At 44.5% G+C, this 14,160-nt stretch overlaps 1 protein-coding gene across 1 annotated transcript in view; it reads left to right on the forward strand.

Annotated features, from left to right (window-relative positions):
* The first annotated feature begins 537 nt into the window (after positions 1-537).
* Positions 538-14,160, forward strand: part of LOC139749026 (alpha- and gamma-adaptin-binding protein p34-like) — a 79,119-nt gene continuing 65,496 nt past the window's right edge. The window contains exon 1 of the mRNA XM_071662411.1: positions 538-664. The gene's annotated coding sequence lies outside the window, so the exon portion shown is untranslated. The remainder of the gene's footprint in view (positions 665-14,160) is intronic.

The raw sequence follows: 14,160 nt of genomic DNA on the forward strand, positions 1-14,160 counted from the left end.
AATGAAGTTACTAGAAAATAAACCCATACACATCAAAGGCACCTTACATTTCTGTAGAAGACGCTCGGAGTGCCATTAATCATCCAGGAAGCATTATTGGAACTAAACAAAGACACGAATGAAAAGAAACTTGATGCTTCTAAAGCAAACGATGTTAACCCGTTACTCGTGAATGACTATCTAAAGAGCTACTCCTATTTGCAACATACGTGTCATAAGTCTTAGCGACAGCCACAGCTCTGTGCAGAGGGCAGCCATGAAGGAGAGAGGCATTAGGTAAACTAACCCACCGAGAAGAAATGTTGAGTCAGATCGTCCACTGTCAATGTAGTTACCATGTAAAATCGAAGCGCTGACTGACGGTGTCACGTGCCATGTTGGTGTGTATAACACAGCGTATGGTAGACTAACTTTGTCAGCATTATGCCACACGATCGACTAACAATGCAAAAGTTTTACGACATTTTTATTACTCGTTACAGGTATGATGTTGCTATGGAGGCAAGCTTTTAACAAGATCACTACCTCAGTAGTCTAGAAGAAGTTCTGTTTGTAACACGAAGGCCCGTAACGCCACCAGGAGACCTGCCGATTCTAAAAAGAGCAAATTCATCAAATACACAGCAGCTGTGACGTGTCGAATGAAACCTCCGTGCCACAGAAGGTGAGTACCTTCCCTATGTGTGTAAAACCTGGTATCCTTTCACTGGGTTCCTTCAGCTTCGTGGCTGCGGTACACCCGGAAGCAGGGTAAGGTGGGTTCCCATAGGGAGTACTTTATATCAGATATTACAACGTATATAGCTGGGAAGCCCTGGATCTAAACCGTATTATGAAAAAGTAGTGACGGACAATTTTATCTAGATTTCATTGAGGACTGACTCTCTACTAGTCACTACTATTGCCACACACCCTCAGTTTATCTCCCTGAGTAATTCCAGTGATTCGAGAAAGAAAAAAAAGAGGTTCGAACGTTTCCTTCTACATTTAGTTCATAGTTCAGAATTACGTTTACATTCTAGAATGTTTAATCCAGGGAAGGTTAGTAGATGCGTTGTCACACTTAAACCAAGAGGACCTTTGCTCGACCCTTGCCGGAAATGTATCCACTACGGCCCTCGGCCTCAACGCAAGGGGAGAGTAACTGCAAACCCTTGAAGAAGCGTTCAGTCTTTACCAAGCTAGTTCTTTTATTGGCGTGACCTGAAACTGACGAAGAATTTCTGTATCTTTTTTTGGGCTACAGAGAGCTGGAAGGCGCTAATTAGTAGGCTTGGGAAACCGTGATAGGCCCAGCAGCAGCTTCAGCAGCAAGCCGGCCATGGATTTTGTTTCTTTAAGTTCGTAAAACTCAAGAATTAGCTTAGGAAATCTAGCTGGAAAGCGTAATTGAAAAACGATCCCCTGGAAACGTTGAAGGATTAAGAATAAGGATATAGGTTGCAAGTACCTAGGTTTGGAAAAGACAAATGCTTCCGCATATACAAACTTGCTGCCTTCATCCATTCAGGTCGCCACCCCGCCACACATGAAATGGCACCCCCCCCCCCCTACCCCCGCGCGAGGTAGCGCCAGGAAAGACAACAAAGGCCACATTCGTTCACACTCAGTCTCTAGCTGTCATGTATAATGCACTGAAACCACAGCTCCCTTTCAACATCTAGGCCCCACAAAACTTCCCATGGTTTACCCCCGACGCTTCACATGGCCTGGTTCAATCCATTGACAGCACGTCGACCCCGGTATGCCACATCGTCCCAGTTCACTTTATCCTTGCACGCCTTTCACCCCCCTGCATGTTCAGGTCCCTGATCGCTCAAAATCTTTTTCACTCCATCCTTCCACCCCCCACTTGGTCTCTCACATCTCGTTCCCTTCATCTCTGGCACATATATCCTCTTTGTCAATCTTTCCTCACTCATTCTGTCCTGTGACCAAACCATTTCAGTACACTCTCCTCTGCTCTCTCAACCACACTCTTTTTATTACCACACATCTATCTTGCCCTTTCATTACTTACCCGATCAAACCACCTCACACCAAATATTGTCCTCAAACATCTCATTTCCAACACATCTACCCTCCTCCGCGCAACTCTATCTATAGCCCACGCCTCTCAACCATATAACATTGTTGGAACCACTATTCCTTCAAACATACCCATTTTTGCTTTCCGAGATAACGTTCTCGTCTTCCACACATTCTTCAACGCTCCCAGAACCTTTGCCCCCTCCCCTACCCTGTGACTTGCTTCCGCTTCCATGGTTCCTTGCGCTGCCAGAACCACTCCCAGATATCTAACACTTCACTTCCTCCAGTTTTTCTCCATTCAAACTTACCTCCCAATTGACTCGTCCCTCAACCCTACTGATCCTTATAACCTTGCTCTTATTCACATTTACTCTCAGCTTTCTTCTCTCACACACTTTACCAAACTCAGTCACCAGCTTCTGCAGTTTTTCACCCAAATCAGCCACCAGCGCTGTATCATCAGCGAACAACAACTGACTCACTTCCCAAGACCTCTTATCACAACAGACTGCATACTTGGACCCTCTCTCCAAAACTCTTGCATTCACCTCTATAACAGCCCCAACCATAAACAAATCAAATAACCATGGAGACATCATGCACCCCTGCCGCAAACCGACATTCACTGAGAACCAATCACTTTCCTTTCTTCCTATTCGTACACATGCCTTACATCCTCGGTAAAAACTTTTCACTGCTTCTAACAACTTGCCTCCCACACCATATACTCTTAATACCTTCCACAAAGCATCACTATCAACTCTATCATGTGTCCTCTCCAGATCCATAAATGCTACATTTAAATCCATCTGTTTCTCTAAGTATTTCTCACATACATTCTTCAAAGCAAACACTTGATCCACTCATCCTCTACCACTTCTGAAACCACACTGCTCTTCCCCAATCTGATGCTCTACATGCCTTCACCCTCTCAATCAATACCCTCCCATATAATTTACCACGAATACTCAACAAACTTATACCTCTGTAATTTGAACACTCGCCTTTATTCCCTTTGCCTTTGCTACCCTACTTGCATTACAAAGAGGATGCCGTAACAAAAGATTATATTGATATAAAAAAAAATTCTTTTAAAGATATTTCTAGGGTTTATATTAGTAGTGTACTAGAATGACTAGTCTTGTTTTAAGGTTGGACATGAATGAGTAATTTGACTCTTCTGATGCCAAGGTTGTGGACGGTACCTGCCCCCGCTCGTCTTGACAACCCATAATTACTCTCTCTGATAACAGCCATTAAACTGACATTGTCACCATTTCCCAGATATAGTTTAGATAAAGGTTTTTACGTCTGGATGAAATATTTCGTTAAGTAGTTTATCCCTGGTGATGTTGATTGTCAGATAGGATCAAGACTGATCTTGCTAAATCAAGAGAAATTTTCTTCTTTTTTTCTGTTTACATAATCGTACTGTATTGTGATCTTTGCCTTCAGTGTCCGTCTGCTGGCTTGTCCGGTCAAGAGACACCTTACTTCCTTTCGTATTCTATTTTTTCGCTCTGAATTTGCCAAATGCATCAGGCTGATTCTAACTTTCTTGCTGCGTGTCGAAGTTTGATTGATTCGAGCCCATTTACTATTTAGTGGAGTTGAAACAGTGTCAGTAGTGTATTCTTCATCAGGTAGATCGCTACTGTCATTTCTGACGAAGGCAACCCACTGGAAACTGTTCTACGGTTATAATGGTCTTCCATATTCTGAGGCGCTAGACTTGGTAGCTCATTGTTAACGTATTGCTCTCTTAGGTTAAGAGGCGGCGCAGGTTCGTTTACAGCCGGGCAGGGTTGACGCAACGGTGTTCGCTCAGACGTAACACAAGGACAGCTACAGTGTAATTTTCACGACACATACGAAGGCTTAGTTTTCACGCTAGAAGACACGCCTCTCAGATCATGCTTCGCCTACCTTTCTTTGGTATCAACTACAGATTTTTACGGTCATCTGGACATGTGGAAGAGGTACCAGCGGCGTTTAATGTATTAAACCGATGACCTTTACGTTTACGTACGAAAATCATCCAAGATTAAGCAAAGCTTTATGACACAAAAGCCGAACTATATTAAGTTTGAAGACGTTAAGGATGAAGACTTACCACTAACCCTACATACCAATAGCCCTACATACCGCTAACCCTGCATATCACTTAACCCAACATACCACTAACCCTACATACCACTAACCCTACATACCACTAACCCTACATACCACTAACCCTACATGCCACCAGCCCTAGACGCTGTCAGCCCTACAAGCCATTGGTTTCACTCTCATTAGCAGTCTAGAAACAAGGCAGTTCTTTTCTGCCGCTGTTTTAAGATTGATGAGCCGGCAGTGGTAACATCCTCCATCCCTCAGTAGCATCCCCAGACTCCCCCAGCACCAACCTGCGCCTCCTCCTACACCACCACCACTCCCACTTCCCTACCATACCTCCTGCCTCCCCCAGCAGCAACCTCCGCTTCCCCTTACACCACCACCATTCCCACTTCCCTACCATACTTCCTGTCTCCCCCAGCACCAACCTCCGCTTCCCCTTACACCACCACCACTCCCACTTCCCTACCATACCTCCTGCCTCCCCCGGCACCAACCTCCGCTTCCCCTTACACCACCACCACTCCCACTTCCCTACCATACCCCTGCCTCCCCCAGCACCAACCTCCGCTTCCCCTTACACCACCACCACTCCCACTTCTCTACCATCCCCTCGCCTCCCTCAGCAACATTCCCTGCCGAAACCATGGCCATCCTCGCCTCCCCTACCATCTTTCCCGTCCTTACATAGACAGACAGACAGATGGTTAGATTTGTGTGTCTCTCTGTATCCAGCATAGTGGGGTTATCTATAGACGTGAGCTATCAACGTCCATTAGAGTATGAGATTTGACAATTCCTATGATTCGAAAATTAGATCTTGCACGTGGATGATACCAGTGGCGTTTATAAGGTACCTGTGAACATAAGTATTGTCTCTGTCTCCACTTTACCTCAACCGCATAATGACATAAGGAATTCGTCTTCAACTGATATGATCTAATGAAGAATGGCTTGCCCTGTCTGTGAAAATTTTGACCATATTCTACGAAGATATTGTCCGTATATATATATATATATATATATATATATATATATATATATATATATATATATATATATATATATATATATATATGCGTTGCTTCTATGGAGATGTAGGAGCACCGTAGCATAACCGTAATGGGGCGTCAGTTGCTCCCTGCGTAGCTGGACCTTAGCATTGACGCCACATACTGGCGGGGTGTGGGTCAGGTCAGGGCAGTGCCAGAGGGAAGGCGTGCCAGGGTTAAGGCAGGGAGGGATTCACCATCGAGTGCCATGGGCCTTCTTTTTTTTATCGTTGGCAGATTTTGCCCCAGAGTTGAAGGGGTGCCAATCTTTGTTTTTTTTTTCCCATCTACCACTCTGTATGATTATCTCTCTCTCTCTCTCTCTCTCTCTCTCTCTCTCTCTCTCTCTCTCTCTCTCTCTCTCTCTCTCTCTCTCTCCACGCGCCTGTCGCGCATATCTAAGTGATCACAATGGAGACGAGGGGATGGTTCGCCTCCAAAGCCGTCCATTCATTACGAGAAAACAGTGAATGGGGAGGAAACATATTGATGGTGGTGTAGCAAACTATCTATCTATCTATTCGACGCCACATTAACAGTAGCATTTGATGGGAGAGAGACGCATCAAGAAATTGGGATAAGTGGAAACTTGTCATTCTTTATCTTTTTTCTTTTTTGAGACATTATAAATGATTAATCAAGAATTGAAATGCAGAAATAAAAATTCAACTAAGCCTATTATTATAGGCCTAAACAAAGTACTCATTACTCATAGAAACGTGTTATAAATATGGATGACTGTAAATATTTTATTTATTTACCTTTTCTTTTACATTTAAGGGAAAAGTAATTGAAGGTGATTCAAAGGAATACAGACAGCAACAGAACATTGGTTCCCTTCAAGGCTGTTTGTGATGGCGGAAGATACTGGCAGATTAGTGAGGTTAAAGTGATAAGGAATACAAGTGATTGAAAGAGGAGAACCTGCAATAATGATTGGTGTGTGTGTGTGTGTGTGTGTGTGTGTGTGTGTGTGGATGGCAAACCTAACCTTTATCATTGTTTGAGCTACTCATGTCCCTGTTTGTTAGGGGGGGGGGAGGGTAATGTTGGAGATCATAGTGTTGGTGATGATGGTGGTTCTGGTTCGATGGCCATGGAAGAGGGATAGTGATGAGAAAGGGGTGGTGATGGGGATAGTGGAGATGGGGATATGTTGCAAGAAATTGTTGATGGTGGAGATGAAGTTGTAAAAAAGAAGAATGGTGGTGAAGATGGGGTTGTAGAAATATTGATGGTTGTGATGGTAAGGATGGGGTTGTGAAGATATTGATGGTTGTAGTGGTGGTAGTGGCAATGGGAATGGTAGTAGGAACGAGTTGTCACTGTATTATTAGTGTTGGGAATCGCAAGATGCAGCATCCTGTTCCAGTCTTAATAGAACACACACTACGAGTGCATCATCCATGAACGAAACGTTCTAGCATCCATCCAAAGCCCTCTCAAGAGGCCACAGTTATCGAGGCATGATAGTATTATACCAACCTGTAATTAGTCTTCCATTATGACTCTCCCACTCCATTAGGCTTATGTGGATTGTACTTTAAAAGATTTTTAGCTTTCTCCTCCTGCCCTCTGGGGGACGCCAGGATCCCACAGTTCTGAGAATAATAAAGGAGTCCATGAAATTTACAGGGAGTGTAGAGATGAAAAAGAAAAATGATCCGTTTTCGTTCCAAGTGAAAATGGATATTCACACAACTCGGAAACACTGAGTAAATTTGTCTTTTATGAGGATGAATTAGAAACGGGTGTGTGAAATCATCGAATGAAAAGGTGAATCTTGATGGCGAAAGCAATATGAGCAGCTTGGTGAAGCATCTGGATTCACTGTCTCAGAAACTTGCAAATGGAACTTAATGCCTTAGAATGCGAACAGGCGAACATTTGGCTGAATGTATGGCACGGGCGAAGCAAGTCAAGGCCATCTCGAGTGAAAGAGGAAAAGTTCAAGAAAATAGATATTGAATAGGATCCCGTAGGTGGCTGTCGACCTGACTCTTAAAGAAAAAGGTTATATGAAGAGGAAGAGACAAAAGAAGGGACAGAATTGCACGTCTTTCTTGATCGAGAGAAGAAGAAGAAGGAGGCATCATAACGGTCAATCCTCGAGTAGTTGGTCGCCACACAGAAACTGTGGGAAGCAGCAGCAGCCAATCGCGTGCTTCAGGCCCAAACCTGAAGGGCGGGGGACACTTGCAGACAGCTCACGAGAACAATGACTAACGAAAGCCAAGCTCCAGGTCAGAAAATCTAAGTATATCAACGAAACGCGAGACAGAATTTACAGAATATCAAAGAGCACATTCCTCTCTCTGGGTTTATCGACATATTAGGTCGAGTTTCCTATCTGGAATCATGTGCATTCCTCCTTAAGCGAGCTCCTCTCTTCATTTCGTGCAACAGCTCTACACAAGAGATTAATTAGATGATTAAGTTATAGTGGCTTAATGATCAAATTGTCCAGCTTGACGAAAAACCTCTATTCAGTAGATATTTCAGAAGCCTGTGTGCACCAGGAACGCGTCTGACAACGGTCACATCCAATAAATCAATGTATTGGAGTTCTTTTAATAGGGAAATGATAACTGCATTGGCCCAGACTATCTCTCCCTCCCGCTCTCTGTGAGCATTGCTACACTGACACTCCATCCTCTTCGTGTCATGATCTATAAGGAGTTACCCCTTCGTGTTATGACCTATGAGGAGTTACCCCTTCGTATCATTACCTTTGAGGAGTTACCCCTTCGTGTTATGACCTATGAGGAGTTACCCCTTCGTATCATTACCTTTGAAGAGTTACCCATTCGTGTTATGACCTATGAGGAGTTACCCCTTTGTATCATTACCTTTGAGGAGTTACCCCTTCGTGTTATGACCTATGAGGAGTTACCTCTTCGTATCATTACCTTTGAAGAGTTACCCATTCGTGTTATGACCTATGAGGAGTTACCCCTTCGTATCATTACCTTTGAGGAGTTACCCCTTCGTGTCATGATCTATGAGGAGTTACCCCTTCGTGTTATGACCTATGAGGAGTTACCCCTTCGTATCATTACCTTTGAGGAGTTACCCCTTCGTATCATTACCTTTGAGGAGTTACCCCTTCGTGTTATGACCTATGAGGAGTTACCCCTTCGTGTTATGACCTATGAGGAGTTACCCCTTCGTATCATTACCTTTAAGGAGTTACCCCTTCGTATCATTACCTTTGAGGAGTTACCCCTTCGTGTTATGACCTATGAGGACTTACCCCTTCGTATCATTACCTTTGAGGAGTTACCCTTCATGTTATGACCTATGAGGAGTTACCCCTTTGTATCATTACCTTTGAGGAGTTACCCCTTCGTGTCATGACCTATGAGGAACGTTACCCATTCGTGTCATGACCTATGAGGAACGTTACCCATTCGTGTCATGACCTATGAGGAGTTACTCCTTCGTCCCACGAGCCTCCAAGAAGCAACACCCATCATCATGTCAGTCCCCTTAAACCCTCTCCCCATTACCCTTCCTTTACGCATCTTATCCTTTCTTCTGTCTGTCTTCCCTTCCTCTTCTTCTTCCCCTTGGCCCCTTCTCCTCTTCCTTCTCCCCTTTCTTCCCCTCTTCCGCCTTCGTCCTCTACCCAGGAAGGCGGGGAGTCACGCCCCACACAAAGTTATCGTCATTCCTGAATACTTTATTGAATAATGTGCCCAGATGGTCGAGGCGACGCCTCTACTAGCCAGCAACCTCGCCCACCCCCCCTGGGCCGCGTTACGAAGATCCTCCTCCTGAGACCTGTGGGCGTCGCGGACATCGTGGGCTTTGTGGGCGTCGCGGACATTGTAGGCGTCGTGGGTATCATGGGCGTCGCGGACATGGTGGGCGTTGTGGACATTGGAGCTCTGTGGATGTCATGGGCGTCGTGGACACCTTTGGCTCTATGGACACTATGTGCTCTATGGACATCATGGACATCGTGGACATTGTGAGCGGACACCTTTGGCTCCATGGACACTGTGCTATGGACATCATGGACATCGTGGACATTGTGAGCTCTATGGCCATCGTGGGCTCGGAATGGCCCTGAAACTCTCTTTATCCTTGTGACATTTTGGATCCCACCTGTTGAACGGACACGTACAGTATGAGGGCCGTGGAATGGACACATCCAGTCGTCCATTCAACGGGTATAATCTCCAACGACCAAATCCATTCAACATTCATTTTTATATCCTGCATCCCTTACGAAATAACACAATGGTCAAAGTATAATAATTCTATCAGTCTCGAACGATAGTTGGCGCCCTGGAACACCAAGCAAAGTCCTGGAAGCACACCAGCTTAGTGCTGGAAGCGCAACAGCCTAAGAAAGGTCATATATTCATACTATTTCCTGCGTTAGCGAGGTAGCGTTAAGAACAGAGGACTGAGCCTTTAGGTGGAATATCCTCACTTGACCCCCTTCTCTGTTCCTCTTTTGGAAAATTAAGAAACGGGAGGGGAGGATTTCCAGCCCCCAGCTCCCTCTCCTTTTATTTGCCCTCTACGACACTCAGGGAATACGTGGGAAGTATTCTTTCTTCCCTATCCCCAGGGATGATATATATATATATATATATATATATATATATATATATATATATATATATATATATATATATATATATATATATATATATATATATATATAAAGGCATGTATGGGCTTTAGAATTATCTTTACCAACTTTAAGAATGTATTCAATATGCCTCACTCTATGGTCATAACTTGAGGTTTGGTGGCCTTAATGACACCTGGCAGTCGATGGAAGACCTAAAGCCCATAGAACCAAAACTAGTTTGACTTAGTTTTATCCTGGAGCTCCGAGGAGGATGGGCCTGGAACGATCATATTAGTTTCGCTTAAGAGGATATCATGATTGAACAACCGCAGAGAAGGATTAGAATTCGTATATTCTGAGATTTTGTAGGAATACATTAAACTGCTGTAAGGGTCTGTTGTAGATAGGAACTTTAAATTGCCATAAGGGTCTTTTGTATGTGAAGACGTTAATTTGTCGTTGTGGTCTTCTGTGGTCAAGACCTTTTAAATGCCGTGAGGGTCTTCTATAGCTTGGAACTTTAAACTGCCTTGAGGATCTTTTGTAGTTACGACTTTCAAGATATCTTAAAGGGCCCACCATACCTGTTTTAAACTGCCCTCAGTATCTCCTTCAGCCAGAAACTACGGTATATCAGTCAACTTCTCAAGAGATGATATGGCAGACCTAAACCCCCGAGTCTCTGCCTGCAGTGAGTGACCTGATGGAAGCTGGTATAGATACAAAGTCTCACGGCCTCTCACTGATGTGGTTTTTCACACATTTTATCCTCCGTTCAAAGACCATTCGTCAGGGTAGAACACTACACTCATTCTGGAATAATGGTTAATGACTTACACTGCGGTAAACGTCTTTCATCGATGAACCCCAGTGAGTCGACTGTCGATAAGGACAAGTTGTAAGTCACTGAATTTCTATTAAACCTTCAGCACTGGATCATCTCCAATCGATGGATCCATTCAGCATGTTGAACTGGACCTTTCGTATGATAAGAAATTAAGTTCACGAGTGATATGGTTGTGTGCGCTCTATGCTATCATGGGCTTGAGGAAGCAACAGCACCCAACGCTGTATACAAGTGATACCATAGAGGAATGGAGAGAGCAATCCATCAGCTGGTTCCTTTCCGGGGTGTTTGATTGATCATATTGACGTAATAGGTTTCTAAGTGTTTTTTCTGCGCAAATTTATGTGACTACATGATGTGTTGGTTTCTATGTGTTTCATAGGCCTTGGGTAACTGAACTGCTTGATAAACCTTACAGATCCTGGGATGAGAAATGTAGAGAGAAATTAAGTAAATGTAAAGGTGGTTTGGGGGAGTGTATAGAGACGAGAGTGAAGGTGGATTAAGGGAGTGTTAGATTCGAGATTGAAGCTTGGTTAAGGGATTGTTGGAGACGAGAGCGAAGGTGGGTTAAGGAAGCGTTGGATAAGAGAGAGATGGTGGGTTTTGGGAGTGTTGGAGACGAGAGTGAGGATGGGTTAAGGAAGCGTTGGATAAGAGAGAGATGGTGGGTTATGGGAGTGTTGGAGACGAGAGTGAAGGTGGGTTAAGGAAGCGTTGGATAAGAGAGAGATGGTGGGTTATGGGAGTGTTGGAGACGAGAGCGAAGGTGGGTTAAGGGAGAGGTAAAGACAAGAGTGAGTGCGGTGAGTAATGGAGCATTGGAGACAATAATGAGTGTGGAATCAGGAGAGATGAAAGTGAAAGTGGTGGCAGTGATGAGTAAGGGAGCGTTGCTGGGGGAGACGTGGACGTGAAGATTATTTCTCTGGGCTCCCTCGGGGTCATATAAGGCCGGATCTTGGAATATTCAGGAGGCGCCTCCACTCGATATTCGCGCCGGGGCTGGGCCAGACCGGCCCAGGACTCTCTAAGTGAAGACAACTTGGACACTACCTTCCTTTCAAATAGAACCACCCACCCCACCCCACCCCACCCCACCCCACCCCACCCCACCTCACCCCCAAGTGGGCCTCCAGTCCTGGAAAGTTTATATTGTCGTCAAACTTTTTAATGCGTTTTCATCCTACTGTTTCGGAAATGCTTTCAATGTGGTTTAGCAGTGGGAGGTAATGGGAAAGAGGGGATGGGTGGGTGCGTGTGTCTGTACAGCCTTTGTGTGCGTAACGGGGGTTTATATAATGGGGAAGGGAGGGTTGTGGGGAGCGGGGACTTGGTCTGTCTCTCTGAAGGAGTGCTGTAGTGGAAGAGATGCAAGAGGCATCGTGGTGTGTGTGTGTGTGTGTGTGTGTGTGTGTGTGTGTGTGTGTGTGTGTGTGTTTATCAGGGGGTGTGTTTATCATGGTGAGAGCGGTGAAGGTACCTACGACTTTCTGTCGTTGAGGAGGAAGACTGTAGGAAATGCCGTTGTATTTCCCCCGCCCGTTGCTCCTCTACCGCAGCGAAGAGCTGTGAACCTACAGAAATATCGAGAGATTCAGCCCATCTTGCACCTCTCCAGGTATTATCAGTAATGTGAGTCCTTCATAAGGACAGTTGGGCTCCCTAGTGTACTGTTACTCGGCTCCACAAAAGTTTAGCACGTAAGCAACGCCAGTTTAAGCCAGGCAACACACACACACACACACCACTGTACTGACTAGTGTCTTAAAGATTTCGTCCATTACTTTCCTCGTATCTGAGACATAAGTGTCACCAGGACACAGTAGGTGTCCCAGACGTTGAACTCTATTGATGTTTGAAAAAAAAAAAAGGAAAGTGTTATAGTCTTCGTATCACAAGCCTCGAGGGATGAGACTAATTGGGTCAGTAACGTATGACGTCAGGACACATCGGTGTATATTTCTTTGCGTTTTTCTTTTTTTTTCTACAGATCGAATTTGAGGATATGCCAGTTATTTTAGCCTTATAAATTTCATGCCACTTCATGGACATGTCTCTATCAAACCTGCCATTCAAACTTGAACAGATCATGTTATCATACGTATAACATAAATTTTCTTAGAAGTAAAATTAAGAGCATATTTAAGCCCTCCAGGGCAGCAGGTCTTGTGAAAAATCTCCTTTGGACGACGTTTTTCATAATTCGTTTTCGCAGCAGAGTGCATGACTGCTGTGGTTTGTGTAAGACAGTGCATGAGTCTCCTGGTACAGACTCTGGGAAATTGTTCCACGTACGTGGCATGTGGGTAGTTTGATGCCAACAGCTGAAATGCAGCAGGCTTTTAATATTATGTATGGACACACATACACACACACACACACACACACACACACACACACACACACACACACATACACACACAAACAAACATCTAGAGATTGGTGGACGAAAGGAAACGTCTGTAGCACACACTACGAGCAATAACTAAGGTCGTTCAACAGACTAAGAGCATGAGGACTGATCCAATAGTACAGAGAACAGTGAGATGTTGAAATGGAAGAACATAGAGAGAACAACGTGCGTTGTTTGAGAGACATTGATTAGGGATATCCATGGTCCAAAAGATGCAAAGGATTAGAAAAAGAACAGAGTAACACTGGACAATTGTTTTTTAGGCCAAAGAAGGAGATTCATAGAGATGACCAGAAACATGGAGGAGGACGCATCGACACTGTCAGACCCAATAGAAAAAATAGTGTGACGCGGAAATTAGGTAGATTAGTGAACCCATATGGTTGACAGACACAAGTCACGAACGATTTTTGGACTGGAAGAATCTATTCCGTACGAAGGGTGTCGAATTCTCCCCCCGTATTGTACATATGAGTAATCATTCACACAGGAGGAAAGACATAGTGTATACATACAGAAAGACGGGGCAACACGAGTATAAGAGATGTGAGGAAGTATTCTTGTAGTATCAGAGTACTAGATGAATGGAGCAGACGAAGTGACGATACTGTAATATCTAGCAGGACACACGAATTTAAAAAGCTGTATGACAGTAGCGAAACTTCAGAGAGACGAGGCGCCGCCCCCAAGAGCGTAGCACTCCCTCAGCGTACTGTACAATCAGGTGATGAAGTAAATGCGTAGATAGATAGATAGGTAATTGAATATTCAGTCTTGGACTGTGAATCTTACAAGTACAGAAACATTCTAATAGGATACCTGCCGAAGATCTCTCTCTCTCTCTCTCTCTCTCTCTCTCTCTCTCTCTCTCTCTCTCTCTCTCTCTCTCTCTCTCTCTCTCTCTCTCATGATTCTGCCCACTCTGTGACCTGTTCCTCCACCACCGATGAACGAGGAGGAGGAGGAGGAGGAGGCCGAATCCTCTCCCAAGTTCAGAGACTTGTTCTTTCATCACGGGAGAACAAGGAAAACACATTTGCTGTATGGTGGCGATGCGCGCTGCCTGCCCCACCATCCACACGGAAAGCCTTTTACCGCCCGGCTGAATAAC

This window comes from Panulirus ornatus, chromosome 6, assembly GCF_036320965.1.
Source record: "Panulirus ornatus isolate Po-2019 chromosome 6, ASM3632096v1, whole genome shotgun sequence".
Lineage (NCBI taxonomy): Eukaryota > Metazoa > Arthropoda > Malacostraca > Decapoda > Palinuridae > Panulirus > Panulirus ornatus.